Below are 14,424 nucleotides of genomic sequence, written 5' to 3' on the forward strand. Positions count from 1 at the left end.
CTGGGTGTCATTGCTCACTATGGTGTTCTAGCATCTCAGGGAAGCCTGAGCAATGTTTGTTGAATGGCAGCTCCCCACCATACCATCTCTCCTCTTAGGCCAGCTTCCCAATGGGTGTCTGCAGGCATTCCACTCCCTCCTATATCCTCTGTTTCAAAGACCTTCTCCTTTCCTCTCTTCAAATCTTATACATCCACAAAGCCCCAACATAATAAAAATGATAGGTATCTCCTGTTAAATACTTGACTGGTTTCAGATCTGTCTAATGAAACAGGTTCTATCATTATTCTCCCTTTACAGATGAGGAAACTGAGGTGCAAAGCAGTTAAGCAACTGGTCCAAGATCTAGACCAGGTACTCAACCACCCCACTCCACTTGCAACTGTCCCCAATCCATGCGATTCATCCTTTCCCTGAATGCTTGTGTGGTGCTGCCTTTTAAATTCATAACATAATGACTTCATTGTTATGAAATTCTTTTCTGTGTCTTTATTTTTTCTCTCCAACTAGAATTTAAATTCATTAAGGATTTGGAAGATTTCTTCTCCCGTGAGAAGTCTTATAGACAAGAAAAAGAGAATTAGGCATAGACAGAAGGATTGTAATCACCCTTCTCTGAGCATGTGTCATTCTGGAGGACAGAGCCTTGAATTTGGGCTTGGCTCTGTCTTCAAGAGTGTGTGGGTGAGTCACCAGTAGTGAACATGGCTTCCCATTCTGTCGTGGCATTATCTCCAAACTCATGGCCAGACACAACTTGGCTCTCCCATTCCTCAGGGAAGTATGTGGCTGCCACCACAATTCTCCCTCTCCACATGGGCAAATGTAGGCCAAAAGACCATCCTTCAAAGGTCTCAGAGAATCCTGGCGTTTTAGGCCAAGCCTCAGCCCTGCAGTGTCTCTTGTCCATGATAATAATAGCCTCACACAGGGAAGTGCTTTTATCTTCTTCAAAGGCCTTTCATGTCAGAGATTTCATTTCATCTGCACAACATCCCTGTGAGGTAGGTATTATTATTTCCCATTTGAAGCTAAGGGAAGACAGGCCCAGAGATCCAATATCTTGTCCAGAATTTCCTAAGGCTGAGCCAGCGCCAAAATCCAGCCTTTACCTTGAACCTCACTGCCTGCTGCCTGGCCCTGTCTCTCTTTTCATTAATTTTCTGGTCCAAACTGCAACACAGTCAACTAGCTAGTTCTTTTCACCTGCTCCCTGAGTGCGAAGGGGAAAATGAAACTCTAACCCATTTAAGGTTTTATCAGAAAGCCTCGTTAATCCACCCGCAGTCTGTTAGACAACAGCTTAAATCTCTCCACTGCAAAGGATTGCCTTCCCATCTGATCAGGCACAACACATTAGAGGAGGTGTGGGGTGGGCATGAGCGTGTGGAGGCCACGACACTTTCTCTGCAAAAATGGAGATATTCAAATTTCCAGATCTGCTGTCCTCCCCCAGATGGGCTAGGAGCCCAGCATCTGCCTGTACATCAAGCAGCTCCTCCGTGAAGTTACTTGAATGACAGCGTGTTCCTGAAAAGCTCCTCACTCACTCATTCATTCAATATATATTTGTCAGGCCCTACTATGTGCGAAGTATTGTGCTAGATAGTACAAAATGACATTGGGAAAAATGAGTCCTATTTTCTCATCCACATGTATTATTTTTCTAGCAGGGCATTGTCAAGGTGAAAATAACTCAGACACATACAAAAACTCCCCTTAGTGCTGTCAGGGCCTTGGAACCTGAACCATGCACCCCATAGCAGGTATCACAGAAATAGCCACTGAGAATAGAGGGAAGGGCCTGGCTGGCCTGGAAGAATCTCCACGTCTTAACCCTTGGATAACAGGAGTTATCACTCCAAAGTTAAGAGGTTCAAAGTTCAGACTTCTGTCAGTCTGCTGTCAGTCATTTATAAATGAAGGGATCTGTGCTGATTAAAGCAAATTCGCTCCTATGTGGTCTTTCTTTCCATTAGACCCAGCTGCGACTTGCTCTCCAGGGGCGGGTTGGAAGTACATCAGGATAAATTTGGTCTGCCCTATTTACCCCATCAGGAGGCGGAGTGACCCTCTCTGAGCACCAGCGAACAAGCTCTGACAACTAGGGCTAGATGGACCTGGCCTCATCTTTCCCTTAGATGTTCTCTGTGCTCACCCTTCTCCACGAAACCACAATCCGTTTGGGAACGCTAGTTCTGGCTGAACCACACCTCTGAGGCTCTGGATCACTAAAAGAGCAACAAAGAAATACATGCTTTTTATTTGTTTGTTTATTCATTAGAACTAGTGGAATCATACAAAATTCACGTCAGGAATTAAAGTAGGTGTGCTGTTTTTGAAATGAGGACATTCCAAATAGTGGAGCTGTTTGCTGCTGTAACCAAAGTCATTGAAAAAAGAAAATCACAAGTGGAAGGCTAGAAAAGATGGCCCCCAGTGGGTTTTTTCTGAGGGCACTCAGAAGCAGTGTGAACTAAGAGGGGGGCTTCCAGCTTTGGCCTTGCCAGGGGTGTGACCTCAGACAATCAGCTCACTTCTTTGGTTCTGGGCCTTTGACTTGTTCTTTCCTTGTAGATAAGACAATGGGTATTTGCTTGCCCATTGCCCACTCTCCCGAGTTTTCTTAGGAACCACCTCACCCCAGGCTTAGACCACATGATTTAGGTGGACCCGATGCTAGCTAGCCCTGCTTCCAGGGGTGCACATGGATTCGGGCTCAGCCAATCACACCATTGCACATCTCTCTCATTACACTGATTGGGTCAGAGATGGTCATGTGACCAGAAAAGTACCAATCAGAGGTCAGCTGAGCGTTTTGCAGGCATAAAGGAGAAAGGAACTCTTTCTCACTGAGTCTGCTCAGAAGATAGGGTGAACATTTGGAGCTGCAGTGATGATTTACCATCCTCGAGAGGCCATTCACTGAGAATGGAGTCAACACAAGAGGAAGGCAGGACCAAGAGATGAAGTTGAGGAGAGCCCTGACATCACTGCTGGGGCCCTCAGATCCCGCTATGCCTGGGCTGTCACTGGACTTTTTAGTTATGTGAGATAGTAAATTCCCATCTTGCTTAAGCTACTTTGAGTTGTCACCATTACCAAAAGATCCCTTACCAATAACCCCTCTGCGTGATTCCCCTCGTCCCTTTTATCTTGCCTAAGTTCTATTCACCGGTTGTGAAAGTTGCAGATACCAGGACAAAATCACTTTTGTCAGACCCAAATTGGAGGTGGGAAAGCAGGAAGGAGAAGGACCCACGCTTGCTTGAGATAAGACTGTTTCAACGACTTTCTAAAATAAGCCCCTAAGTAATTCCTTCACGTCCTTCACACATCTCATGCTTTTCATGATCTATATTTTATACATAGGCACATATTTCTAGGACCAGGTTTATCGCTAGACATTCTTTAGGACTACAGCAATTCAGAAAAGATACTCTCAAAAGAGCACTTGCCTAGTAACAGCATCTCCACCAATGAACTGACGCCAATTCTGGCTTTGAGCCTCCAGAGCCAATGAACTCTGTTTCCAAGCAGCTTATGTGAACTTCCCCTTTTGCCAATAAAAGCTTCCCCTCACCCTCCCCTCTTCGGGTGCATCTGTTGCTTGCTATAGCTGTGCATCCTGGATTATAATCCTTTTGCTTACTCACAAATAAGCTCATTAAATTAGGAGATATATTTCTCTGATGTCTTTTTTTTTTAGGCTGACACCTTAAGGTATCAGTTAAAATGTTAAGTGCTCCTGCCCTATTTCCCCCATCTCCTTTCTTTCCCCAACATAATACCTTAATAGATACATATTACTCTGACATACTGTTTAACTTGCTTCTCATGATATATGATTTATTGTTTGCATTCTGCTCCCTTTTCCCACTAGAATGTGAACTTCGTAATTTTTGTTGGTTCTGATCCCTGATGTGTCCAAATACCTAGAAAAGTGCTGATACATAGTAGGTGCTCAATAAATATTTGTTGCTTGAATGATGAAATTTAGCAGGAGAAGGCATTAGGGGACTTTCACTAGGGCCAGCCTGGGGTGAAGCCTTGTTACTCTAACTTCAGACTCTCCACAGCTCCCCAGCCCCTACTGGTGATAATGGTTTAAGCTAAAATACTACAGCAAACACTAGCTTCTGTTTATTAGTTTCCACTATGTACCAGGCATTGGGATAAGTGCTGGGCACACACAGAGGGATAGGACCTTCTCTTCTGTCAAGGAACTCCCAGTCAAAAGGGAGCCAATGGACAACACACTAGAGGATCACATACCCTTGGGCTTAGTGAATGTTTGTGATACAAAGCTAGGATGTCTGGCCCAGCATGAAGCACTGGGGTAGAAATCTTCCTGGAAGAGGTGATGTCTGAGCTGTCCCTTTCCTACATTGGAAGAAAGACATGGCAAATATGAGTGTGGGTTGTGGGTAGGGAGAGAGGATGAGGAGAAACGAATGAAACTGAGACTATATCAAAGGCTGGGGCAGGAAAATTTGCTGTGATTCTCACCCTCACTTTCCTTATCTGAGCTGACCGAAGACATCGCCACAAGTTTCCTTATCCACTCTCTGCCACCAAAACACATTCTCATTCACCTACCCAAGTAGATAAGGTCCTCTGCTCCTTTGAATTTCAAGGCAAAAAGACTCTTAGCAGGCCTTCTTTGGTTATCTGTTCTCACATCACTTGATGCCATCATCTGGAAATACCTGTAGGCTTGTGTCTAGACCAGTCTTTGTTTCTATGAAAAGCCAGCCCTTGCACCTGTGGCTAGCACCAGGTGCCTGCCACCGCTGTATACCTGGAAAGGGGCATTGCTTCAGCTCTCATCTTCAGTCACTCGCCTTCTCCACTCCCAATTGCTCCTGATTCGTGCTCCCGGGGCCAACTATCGGTTCCTTTCTCTTCTAGATCATCCTGAGTAATTCCCCCAGGAAAGAGAGCATAGCTCAGAGCTGGATGGAATCTGAAAGGCATTCTTTTCCCAGTCTGAAACTCCATCTGCTTGACACTTTATGTGCCAATTTTCCATATTCAATGCAAATTTACCAGCACATACATAGTTTTCCTGTTACTGGTTAAAAAGCGTTTTGACAGTCCCAGGGACACATTGCTTTCTTTCCAACCAAAACTGTAGAGACAAAGAGACATTTCCACTGCAACTAAGTAATCCCGAAGTTTCTCCATAAGCCAAATTTGATTGAGCTAATACTGACCTTTCCACAGGCACAGCTTCCAAAGATATCTTTTTGCTGCAGGCAAAGTCCTGATGAGCATATTAGTCAAAGCTCCACCTCTTCAGTACCAGCACACCCACCCTCTCTTTTCTCTTCCTTTCAGGTTGAAGGAGAATGGGGAGTGTCTCTAAATTTCCACAGCTGATTTTTACCCCTAGGAGGTCCTGTTGTTCAGGCCTGGCCTGGGGAGCACGTGACACCCCACCCCACCCCACCCCCAGCAATGGATAAGCCTCAGGCTCGGAGTCCTGTATTTGATTTGATCAAGGCTATTCTGGCCATATGTTAAGAGCACTGTACCTTGGCAGGAAGCAAGCCAGGTTTAAGTCCTGGGCCACTGAATTGCCAACTGCGTGACCCAAGGCTCCTCTAAATCTGCAAAAATGGAAATAGTAATAGTACCAAACTCAGAGGGTTGTCAAGAAAATTAAATGAGATAATGCAAGTTGAGCACTTGGGATGGAGTGTCTGGTTTGAAGCAAAGGCTGGCAAAATGACTGATTATTGCTTTGGCCCTTGAAGCCTCACCATCAGTTTGTTCTCTCATTCGTCAGAACAGCCCTTTGCTTGGAAAACCATACTTATAAAAATATGAAGCATCGTAAATGATCATAAGGAAACTGACCAGGGGAAGGTAGCAATGATGGGAATTTCTAAGGATCTCTCCAAGGAGAATCTGCCTAGGGGTTTTAGTGGCCTGACCCCGGGGAGGCAGGTTGGAGAAAACTGTACAGGAAAAGCCTGATCTGCTACAAAGTGACTCAGAACCTACTCAGACTAGAGAAGTCTCTGAAAAAAGGCCAGAAATCAACCTTCGCCCCCGGGAGATTCACCTTCCTGTTCATTCATTCATTCATTCATTCATTCATTCATCAAATGTTAAATGAGCTCCCTCCTACATGGCCAAGTACTGACGATAGAGCAGAGAACAAGATTCCTGTCCAGGAGCCCATATTCTACTGGTCTATTTAAGTTTCTTTGACTTTTAAGAATTGTATTCTTCACAACCACTATACCACATAGTGAAACAAACAAACAAAATATTTTCTTTTTTTTTCAGCTTGTATTTTAGATTCAGTGGGTGCATGTGCAGGTTTGTTGCATGGGTATATTGTGTGATGCTGAGGTTTAGGGTATGAATGATCCTATCACCCAGGGAGCAAGCAAACAAGCATAGCACCCGACAGGTAGTTTTTCAACCCTTGCGCCCTCCCTTCCTCACCCCCAGTAGTTCCCAGTGTCTGTTATTCCCATCTTTCTGTCTATGTGTACCTAAGGTTTGGCTTCCACTTACAAGTGAGAACATGTGGTATTTGCTTTTCTGTTCCTGTGTTAATTCACCACCTAGGATAATGGCCTCCAGCTGCGTCTGTGTTGCTGCAAAGGGCATGATTTCATTCTTTTTTGTGGCTGCATAGTAGTCCATGGTGTATATGTACCACATTTTATTTATCCAATCCACCATTGATGGGCTCCTAGGTTGATTCCATGTCTTTGCCATTGCAAACAGTGCTGTGATGAACATATGAATGCACGTGTCTTTTGGGTAGAAAGATTTATTTTATGCCCAGTAATAGGATTGATGGGTTGAACGTTAATTCTAAGTTTTTTGGGAAATATTCAGCTTGCTTTCACAGTGACTGAACTAATTTGCACTACCACAAACAGTGTATAAGTGTTCCCTTTTCTCCACAGCCTCGCCAGCATTTGTTATTTTTTGCTTTTTTTTTAAATAGCCATTATTAAAAATGGTTGGTGCAAAACAGTAACTCATTGTGATTTTGATTTGCATTTCTCTAATGATTACTGATGTTGAGCACTTTTTCATATATGTGTTGGCCGCAGGTATGTCCTCTTTTGAGATGTTCTGTTCATGTCCTTTGCCCACTTTTTATTTTTTATTTTACGTTTCCATAGGTTATTGGGGTACAGGTAGCATTTGGTTACATAAGTAAGTTCTTTGGTGGTGATTTGTGAGATTTTGGTGCACCCATCACCCAAGCAGTATATACTGCCACCTATTTGTAATCTCTTATCCCTCGTCCTCCTCCCACCCTTCCCCCCAAGTCCCCAAAGTCCGTTGTATGGTTCTTATGCCTTTGTGTCCTCATAGCTTAGCTCCCACATATCAGTGATAACGAACAATGTTTAGTTTTCCATTACTGAGATACTTCACTTACAATAATAGTCTCCAATCTCATCCAGGTCCATGAAAATGCTGTTAATTCATTCCTTTTTATGGCTGAGTAGTATTCAATCATATATATATATATCTCACAGTTTCTTTTTCCACTAGTTGATTGATGGGCATTTCAGTTGGTTCCACAATTTTGCAATTGAGAATTGTACTGCTGTAAACGTGTGTGCAAGTATCTTTTTCATATAATGACTTCTTTTCCTCTGGGTAGATACCTAGTAGTGGGATTGCTCGATCAAATGGTAGTTCTACTTTTAGTTCTTTAAGGAATCTCCACACTGTTTTCCAGAGTGGCCATATAGTTTACATTCCCACCAGCAGTGTAGAAGTGTTCCCTGATCACTGCATCCATGCCAACATCTACTGTTTTTTGGTTTTTTGATTATGGCCATTCTTGCAGGAGTAAGGTGGTGTGGTTTTGATTTGCATTTTCCTGAGTGATGTTGAGCATTTTTTCATATGTTTGTTGACCTTTGGCCACTTTTTTTTTTTTTTTTTTTTTTTTGAGATGAAGTCTCGCTCTGTTGCCCAAGCTGGAGTGCAGTGGTGCAATCTCGGCTCACTGCAACCTCCATCTCCCAGGTTCAAGCAATTCTCCTGCCTCAGCCTCCCAAGTAGCTGGGACTACAGGTGCGCACCACTATGCACAGCTAATTTTTTGTATTTTTAGGAGAGACAGGGTTTCACTATATTGGCCAGGCTGGTCTTGAACTCCTGACCTCATGATCCACCCGCCTCAGCCTCCCAAAATGCTGGAATTACAGGCGTGAGCCACCATGCCAGCCTCCTTTGCCCACTTTTTAATGGGGTTATTTGAAGGCATTGTACTACCTGACTTCAAACTATACTACAAGCCTGCAGTAACCAAAACAGCATGGTACTGGCACAAAAACAGTCACATAGACCAATGGAAAAGGATAGCAAACCCAAAATAAAGCTGCACACCTACAACCATCTGATCTTTGACAGTCAACAATCACAAGCAATGGGGAAAGGACTCGCTATTCAATAAATGTGATAACTGGCTATCCATATATAGGAGAATGAAACTGGGCCCCTACCTATCTCAATATATAAAAATTAACTTAAAATGAATTAAAGATTTAAATATAAGACCTAAAACTATAAATATCCTAGAAAACCTAGGAAAATACCATTCTGGGCATTGGCCTTGGCAAAGACTTTATGACTAAGTCCCCCAACAAAACAAAAACAATTGCAAAAAAAACAAAAATTGACAAGTGGGACCCAATCAAACTGAAGAGCTTTTGCACAGCAAAAGAAACTATCAACAGATTAAACCACAACCTATGGAATAAGAGAAAATATTTGCAAACTAGGCATCCAGCAAAAGTCTAATATCCAGAATCCACAAGGAACTTAAATAATTCCCATACAAAATCTTTTCTTGGTTTCTTTTAGTGTACCCAAAGTGGTCTGCCTAACTCTTCATCCCTAAAAGAGAAAAGGAGGAAGGAAGGGAGGGAGGGAGGGAGGGAAGGAGGGAGGGAGGAAGGAAAGAAAGAAGGAAGGAAGGAAGCAAGGAAGGGAGGAAGGAAGGAAGGAAGCAAGGAAGGGAGGAAGGAAGCAAGGAAGGAAGGAAGGAAGCAAGGAAGGGAGGAAGGAAGGAAAGAAGGAAGGAAGGAAGCAAGGAAGGAAGGAAGCAAGGAAGGAAGGAAGGAAAGATGGAAGGAAGGAGGGAAGGAAGGAAGGAGGGAAGGAAGGGAACTTACTCTCCGTAAACAGTAAGGAAAATGGAAAAAAAAGAAGTTATAAGAAGCATGACACTAGTAACATTTTAGAAGTCCCTTTCTTTACCTGCAGAGCCAGCAAGCTTTCAGAGTTCCCAAGAAAACCACCTTTTAGTGTTTAAGTCCTTCCCTAGTCCTAGCTTTCCTTCGCTCCCCCCATCCAGGAAGGGCCCAGAGGAGAGCAGAAGGATAGATTTATGAGAAGATCACCAAGGTTGACATAAGGAGGGCATTTTCTCTTTAGAGTCCTGGTAATAGGGGGGTCAAGGTGATTTCCTCAATCTCCCTGGCCTGACTCTTTGTTAAATTAAAAAGGGTTAAGTTTAGCATTCCTAGTCTCTTGGACACTCCCAGAGAAGGTATTGACTGTGACATCTTGGGCTGTTAAGGCCCCATGTTGCAATGATGCTTCTCTGAAGCCCTGGCCACAGCCAAGCATTTCTTCTAAACTGCTTGAGATGGCAGGATGCTTGGGACATCTGTTTCTTATTTTTATATGGACCCAGCCCAGAACCACAATCACCCAAGACCATAAAGAACCTGTGGCCATGATTTTGACAATGAGAACCATGGTTCATGAAACTCAGGGCTTCCATTTTTGGCTTCTTGACACTAAAGGTAGTTTTTCATCAAAAAGCCCTTCAAAAGGGAGACTGGTTTCCGTATTAGGAAGGAAAATCTATACTCTGCCAACTCCAGAAATGTTCTTTCAATATTGTTGGTTTACGCCATCTCACTGCCGCTTTCATACTCACCCCATAGCAGGAGGCTCCAGCTTTGGAGCCCAGCCTGCATCTGCATCCCCGCACGTCTTAGCTGCAGGCACACGATGCCTTGAGCCTCGGTAAGTATGCTGGGTAGACAGAGCCCCTGACATGATTTGGACAATGGCATGTTGGCTCTTTATTTCGGCTTTCTCTGAATGACTCTCATATTTTGTGAATCAGGTAGAATCCTGGCCCTGTCCATGGGTCTCAGCTTATCTGACCGTCACCTTGGTCAAAGTATTGTCTTAGAAGGAACTAGTTCGCTCCCTCTCTCCATCGTCTCCAGCCTCAGACATTTAACACAGTGGCCTTTCTCTTTCTCCTTGGGGTTTCTACATGTCCACAGGGGACCAGCTGTGTTCCTTAAGGCGTTCTGTGGTAAATGTTAGATTACTGCCTTTCTCCTATTATGGGAATATTTTCCTTCCAAGAATATAACATTACCTAGTAATAAGGACAAGAACGAGAAATAGAAGGGGGAAGGAGAAGTAGGAGGAGGAAAAGGAGGAGGAGGAAGAAGAGAAGAAGCGGGCTTTATATGTATTTTTTAAATGTTCTGCTTGGAGATAATTACAGATAAGCACACAATTTTAAGAACTTATGCAGAGATCCCTGATACCTTCACTCAGTTTCCCCCAAAGGTAACATCTTATGTCACTATAGCACAGCATTACAACCAGGAAATCAACAGATACAATCCATAGTCCTTACACAGGTGCCGTCAGTTTTACATGCACTCATTTGTGTGTGTGTGTGTGTGTGTGCATCTGTGTGTGCATTTAATTTGATGGAATTTTGTCACATGCATTGATTCATATGGCCACCACCACAGTTAAGATACAGAATAGTTTCATCACAAGGTTCCTTTGCACTAACCTTTTATAGCTACACCCACCTGCCTCTCCTCCAATCTCACCTCTGACAACCACTAATCTGTTCTCCATCTCTATAATTTTGTCATTTTAAGAATGCAATATAAATGGAGTCATACAGTATGTAACCTTTTATGATTGGCTTTGTTCACTCAATAGAATTCTCTGGGCCCTCATCCAAGTGGCTGTGTATATCAGTAGTTGCTGAGTCCTGTTCCATAACACAGCACTATGGTGTGTTTAGCCATTCATTGGTTGAAGGACATCTGAGCGGTTTCCAGATTTTAGCTATTGCAAATAAAGCTGCAATGAGCATTCATATACAGATTTTTGTGTGAACACTGTTTTCATTTCTCTGGGATAGATTCCCAAGAGTGCAATTGCTGGGTTGTATGGTAATCATATGTTTCGTCTTATAAGAAATGGCCAAATTCTTTTCTAGAATGGCCGTACCATTTTACATTTCCACCAGCATATGAGTGATCCCATTACTCTACATCCTCATCAGCATTTGGCATTGCCACTATCTTTTCAGTTTTATTTTTAGCCATTCTGATAGGTAGTTAGTGATATCTTACTTGCATTGCTTAGGGGCTCATGATATTAAACATTTTTTCAAGAACTTGTTTGTCATCTGTATATTCTCTTCAGAGAAATGTATTTTCCCATTTTCTAATTTGATGCTTTTTTAGCAGTGAGTTTGAAGACCTCTTTATATACTCTAGGAACTAGTACTTTGTCAAATATGTGCTTTACAAACATTTTCTCCCCATCTGCACTCTTCTCTTCACCTTCACCAGGTCTTTCACTGAGTGAGAGTTTTCCATTTTGATGAGGTTCAGTTTATCAATTTTCCCTTTTATGGATTGTGCCTGTGGGATTCAGCCTAAGAACTTTTCATCTAATCCTAGGTCCAGAATATTTTCTCCTTTTTTTTTCCTAAAATTTTTATAAGTTTACATTTTATATTTAAGTCCATGATTCATTTTGAGTTAATTTTTAAGGTGTGAAGTATCAGCTGGTTCATATTTTTTGCCTAGGAGTATTCCTAGTATATACCTAAGGAATGTTATGTTATATATATAGTATTATTTTGTTATATATGTTATATATAATATTATATAATAATATTTTAGTATAATAGTATACTAATATACTAGGTATATTTTTAAAGGTTATAATTCTTATAGCAATGTTTTGGAATGGTTATTATGGTTATCATCTATTTTACAGATGGAGAAATCCAGAAAGATTTGATAATGTGGCCAAGGTTAAACAGATGCTAAGTGATAGAAAGAAGCCAGGGTTTAAATGCAGGTCTGACTGACTGACTCACTCCAGCATTTCAACCCTGTTCCTATTGCCTCATTCAATCCCTTTCTCTCTGGGAGTCCTGCTTCCTGAACAGATGTTCCAGTTTCCTGCATACATTCCTTTATCCTGAGCAACCTCAGTACACAAGCTACCAGAGGCTGGGGCCTGCCAGAACCTGTCCAGGGTTCTCCGTGACATGTTTGCAGGGTGGAGAAAAGGGGCAACTGGGAAACTTGCCTATATGCAAATAGCTTATCATTCCGGTTTGGGGAAAGGCTCACATCAGATTTCAGCATCTTCTAAAGTATTGCAGAGCTACTGTACCAGCTCACTTGTCTGGGAGGAGCAGGCTAAAAATTTTAGGTTCCCCAAAGACAATCACACATACACATAAAATTCATTTAATAACTCCAAGTCCAGAACACTTCCATCTTCAATCTGCCCAAACACAATGCACTGATAGAGGTCAGTTGGAAGGACTCAGAGCATTTTGGGGTAAAACTTCTATAGCTAGAACCTGTTCCTTGCCCCTTCTTGTGGGTGGGGGTCATAGTTGGACTATAATCACCTCATTATCCATTCCCATTTGTAGGTAGATATGGGTAAAGGTAGAGTTTCCCTCCCAACCCCCTAGCTGTCTCCCCTCCACACACTGGCTGCTGACTTCCCAACCAGCCAGGACCTAGGGACTTCTGCACTCAGACCACTGGAAAGAAACCAGCAGCCTCTGAGTTGACTTTGCTCTTTTGCAAATCCCTATACCTCACCCCACTTTTAATGAGAGATCCAGGAGTTCTTTGCCTCTGTGACCTTATACTCAGAAAGGGTCCCTCCACTTACAACTTCTCCCAGAGCTTATCCAAAGACTACTAGGCCTTTGCCCTGGCCCATGTTAGACAGCTGTAAGGAGCAGCACAAGCCCAGTCAAATGATCCAGTCCGTCTGGGTCAATGAATGTATCTATTTTGACTGACTCCTCAGAAGCCTCAGAGGTGCTTGAACCCACAGCAGAGAGTTTCAACAGGTGGGTCAGCAGTAATACACCCTGACCCTGCAGTTCCTCCATCTTCACCCCTGTGAGAAATTCAGAGGTATTTTGTTCGGGATCTTGGCAACATGCCTTGAGCCCTGGGTGTCCCCTCCTCTAGGAATGATGCTTTCTTCAATATTCCTGTGACAGGTCTCTGCAGGCAGACAATGGCAACTTCTGGTTACTTCCTCTCCCTGGAGAGCCACTTCAGGTATAAGTGGATCAAGGGGAACTGCTGAAATGACTAAGGCCATTCACCCCTGGTATTTCCTCCAGGAGCTGAGATAGGTCTCGCTGAATGTCAAAGATCGGGCCTCAGTCAAACTTCTGCAGAGCTAGGTGGCTGGTCACCTTCCCAGTCTCCATGTTCACCCTCCCAGTAGAAGGTATGAAACATCCTCTTGACCTCCTGGACTCCCTGATGACAATGTCCTTTATCACCTTCCAAACTTCTCTGGCAGAGGCTTTAAACTCGGGCAGGCAGTGCTACTCCAGAGGCAATGGGTTCTGTTACACCCTGCCTTACTGCAGCCAAAGCAAGCTGGGGGCCTCCCTCTGACATACTTTGGGGGATATGTCCTGCTCCGGATGCAGTTTCCATCATCTCCACCCTCTTCCAGGGAACATGACTGTCTCTCTTCCTTTTTTGTATTCATAAAAGGCTACTCCCTGATCCTCCCCTGGCCAACCATTTCCATAGAAACTAAGAGACCTGAGTTTGAATATCAACTACCACTTACTAGCTATGTGTCCATTGATTACTTATTGTCTTGAAGCCAGTTTCCTCATCTGCGAATAGGAGATGTTGACCTCATAACATTGTTGCAAGATAAACAAGATAATATATGTAAAGCAATGCAGTAACTGAAATAGTCACTGATCCTGGAACAAAGTGAATGTTCAATTAGTAGTGGCTATCACTAGTTTCTATGACAACTGTCTCCAGGCCCAATCTTTGGTCCTTAATCTGCTTGCCAGAATTCATCCTGGAAGTTGCAGGTGAGTTGTTACGGAGGGAGCAAGTTCTCCAGCTTCCACAGGGAGTCTCTGTTTGCCTATCATGCCTACACTGTTCCCTGGGAGTCTGGTGGGCTTGTGGCATGGACGAGGGGCTCTGCAGGTTTGGGCTGAAGGCAAGGCACTTCCTTGTCTGGTAGGTGGGCTCCCCAAACCTGACAGTGGTCACTCTGAGGGCTCCTTGTGGACTTACCCAGCTGTAGGCGAAAAGTGGCTGACTCTGCACTGCATGGCCACAG

Source organism: Pongo abelii, chromosome 9 (genome assembly GCF_028885655.2).
Source record: "Pongo abelii isolate AG06213 chromosome 9, NHGRI_mPonAbe1-v2.0_pri, whole genome shotgun sequence".
Lineage (NCBI taxonomy): Eukaryota > Metazoa > Chordata > Mammalia > Primates > Hominidae > Pongo > Pongo abelii.